Below are 4,016 nucleotides of genomic sequence, written 5' to 3'. Positions count from 1 at the left end.
AAAAAAGTTTTGAAGAAAGTAATCCGGCTCATGTTGTACCTGGAGGAGGGACGATGAACTTCTGGAGGTTTTGATCACATGAGCTTCATCAGCAGACGGAGTTGTTGTGGAACTGTAGATGTTCTCATTTCTTCTTCCTGTCCGTGTTGGCTTAATCACTGAGCTTCAAAGTTCATTCTTGACCTCGGAAACGGCAGTTGATAAAAGCACGGGTTGTAATAAAAGCACGAACTGTACTAATACTGAAAACTGCAACTTCAACAATGTAGATAAAGACAGAAACCTTTAATCTAATTTGTTATACACAGAGAGGCTATAGGGCCCTTTAACTTTGTTTGCAGCGGTGGTGGAAGAAGTACTCAGATCTTATAAGTAGCAATACTGCAATGTACAAACATTCTGTTACAGTAAAAGTAAAAGTACAAAAGTGTTAGCATCAAAATATACTTAAAGTATCAAAAGTACAAGTACTCGTTATGCAGAATCATGATCCATTTCAGAATGATATGTTATTGGATTATAGTAACTTCCTGTAGTCTCTGCTGGTTGCCTGGCAACCTTAACAGGAACATCCAGCCTTTTGCCAGATCTGTGACCAAGCAAATATTCACAGGACAGGCCTCTCTCCTCCCCAAAGGCCCTTATTGCAGCATTATATGTAGGTACTCGTTTTATTATAGCAATCAGTTTACTGCTAACCAAACTAGCCATTATACTAGCTGTCTGAGGCTAATATGATGCTAATGCAGCATTCTAAATAACCTTTAAGTTACTGTTTGGCTAACGCTAACTGTTTGTGTGTTTTACTCTTTGTACTTCTAATAGATTGCTGTGATAGACTTCATGTACTTCATATAGCCTACTTAATGTTGCTCTGTGATTACTTTGTTTCTTCCTTGCATGAGAGACAGTGTCACTAATAAGTTTTGTTACTGTATTAATTTGTCCTAACTTTTGTTTATGGTATGTCATCCTTTTTTGATTTTAATGACTATCACTGAATTTGTTGTTCAACGCTTGTTTTTTTTCAGTTTCCCAGCTGCCACACATAGTGACTTACTTAGACTTTATGTTGATTTCTCCTTTGTTTCTAGTCTGTCTAAAGGTCTAAGGTTGCATGAATAACTTCTTAAATAATTTTCTGTTGTTTCATTTTGATCTGCAGGAACGACCCTCAAGTTAAATTCCTGCATAAAACCGACTGTGCTTCTGAATTCAGACAGACATAGAGCACAAACAGCTCTGAATGTGTCTTGATTTACATTTGAAGCCTCTGTCTTCGGTGTGAACTGCTCACCTCAGCCTTGGCAAAGCTGCAGGCAGATATTACATTGCTGCCAACTTCCTCATTAACCATCATTAGTCTGAACCAGCATAACACTTGCAGCTCACCGCGGCTCAAGGCACCTGATAAAGGGCTTCTGGAAAATAAGCAGCACGAAGCATCGCTGACTCCAATCCTGTAACAAACACAGGTAAACATTTAAACAGATTAGCAGATCAGATGTGGGGAGAAAAGTACTTAAACCAAAAGACAAGTCATGATTTAATTTAAAATAAATTAATTTGACATAATTTTAATCTTTGATTCAAATTCAGCCATAGCAAATGTAAACAAAACAAAACAAATAGTTACGAATGACAAAAAAAGTTTGAGAAGGACACATAATTCCTCCTTTAGTTTGACAGTTTCCCAAGTAAAAAAAAAAAAAACACAGTCCACCCAGATATTAAATTTTGTCAGGTGATATATTGGATAATGTTTGAAAAAGGAATAAATAATATGCAGAAGCTTCCCTGTGACAAACTGTGCTTTTCTCGATCCATTCTGGCAATCATAATGTGTCATTGAGGGTCTAATTCAAAGTATCTGAGAGTTTGATTAAGTCACAGAACCACAGCTGCTCAGCCTTGATGCTCCTCTGCTTTAATGTAGGGCTATTAATCAGCCTATTGTGTGTGTGTGTGTGTGTGTGTGTGTGTGTGTGTGTGTGTGTGTGTGTGTGTGTGTGTGTGTGTGTTTTAGAGGAATCGACTGCCTTAACTCAACTAATTCACCATCAAAACCTGTCATACTGCTGATGCTGAAAACGTAGTTTGGATAAAGAGATGGAGTGGGGTTTAGGGTGAGATCAGAGTGTGTGTGTGTGTGTGTGTGTGTGTGTGTGTCAGGTTGGGGGTGAAGGTAAAGGGCAGGAGTCAAGGGAATTCAAGCCAACGTTCCAGGAAACACAAAGCTCAAGATCAAGCATCGGTTGTCCTTCAGATGGGCTTGTTGTAATCCGGACGACATCAAACCCTCGTCCGTCCATCCGTCCATTTATCCCTCACACACACTGCTGCCTCTTTCATCCACCTCACACCCGACCGTCTCACCCATGTTACCCTCCCTTAGGGTCTGCTGCTGCCCGCCCCCCCACCGAGCACACCTCCAAGTGTGTGAGGGAAGAAGCCCCACGAAAGCCGATTGCGTTTTAATAAAGTTTATTATCTGCAGGGAGCTAATCCTCCAGGGTAATCTCTCCCCTCTAGTCCTAAAGGAAAGCTGGATTACTCACTTGCTATAATCCCAATGAAATTGTTAGGATTTAGCTTGCGCTGCACAGCAGATGGCAACAGGCTTTTTCCTTCAACCTTGGATGCTTTAACCCCCCCCTCCCCATTTTTTTCATGCAACACCCTGGTCCTCCTTGCCTCATGTCCTGGTAGTCTTGGTCAAAACAAAAAACAAACACAAACTTGTTTTTACCAAACCTGCACATCTGGGAGGTTCTGTAAACATATTTTGACATCTGAGACAACACAGCAGATACAGCTACATCAAGGTTCACCCTTCTCTGTAACTTCACATTATATGATAAAAATAAGATCGATTGGCCTTTAATGAGACCCACCTCAACAAATGAAAAGGTTTCAGTGACAGATCTTTCTTGTATTGAAAAAGCAATGATTCCTTATCAAAAATAATTTTATTGATTCAGACAGAAGCAAAGAAGCAAACAGAAAAACAGTGTTTTTGAGATGACCAGCCAAAGCTTTACATCGTGGACACAAGCCAAAAACAAATCCTGCTTATTCTAAAACCTTGTCCAGTGTGAACATATGCGTCGCTCCACAACACTTCAAAACAACCAGAGTAGCTGTTATGTGGACTCAGCAGTGTGATGTAATAGTCAAAGACGTGACATAGCGCTCAGTGTAATGTACAGTAAGCCACCTGGTGAAAGTTAGTGTGGACCTGCTGGTCCACTCACAGCATTCAACACTATGATGCAACCGTCAGCCCCTTAATGCTTCGCAGGTTTGTTGGAGGCCTGGGACTGCCTTTTGTACCATCTGATTATTAAGTGAAATGCAGAAATATAAGACTTGTTAACACAAAACTCTCAGTGATTAATTGGAGGGAAAAGCAAATCATCTGTAATTTAAGATACAACTGAATTTTTTAAATCACGGAAGAATCACCTATTTGAGTATTCAAATACTTTTACGGGTAAATATATAAAAATTATGACTGAAATTAAATTTGTTTGGTCATAGTACACAGGGATGTAGTTGGAGGTCTTCACCCTACTGTGAGATATCAAAAAAATATAAGAAATTAAAAATGACTGTTACAAATGACCATAACTTTAGTAAAGCAACAAAAATCACTGAGTACAAAAAAAAACATATTAGTTGCATTTATCAGAATCAGAATCAGAACTTAGTACAAATAAAAAATTCCACTCATCTCATATTGGGTTTAATTTCATCCTTCAAAGCACAACTGATTATCCTTAACTCAGGCACAAACCCCAAACAGAAACCCACTTATGGAAATATACATTTATCTGCACTGATGTGGAGGTTGAGGTGCTGCCTGAAAAGCTCTGGAGGCCAGGCTGAGTGTAAGGTTGAATAACTGACCCGATTTTCAAAGATTTTGGAAGGTAATCTGATAATTTTCCCTTCTCCTCCTCTCCAGTTAGACATAACACATCCACAACATTAGGGTGAAACACGCTGTCGCCTAG

The sequence above is a fragment of the Enoplosus armatus genome, chromosome 7 (assembly GCF_043641665.1).
Source record: "Enoplosus armatus isolate fEnoArm2 chromosome 7, fEnoArm2.hap1, whole genome shotgun sequence".
Lineage (NCBI taxonomy): Eukaryota > Metazoa > Chordata > Actinopteri > Centrarchiformes > Enoplosidae > Enoplosus > Enoplosus armatus.
Note: the sequence above shows the minus strand (reverse complement) of the source record.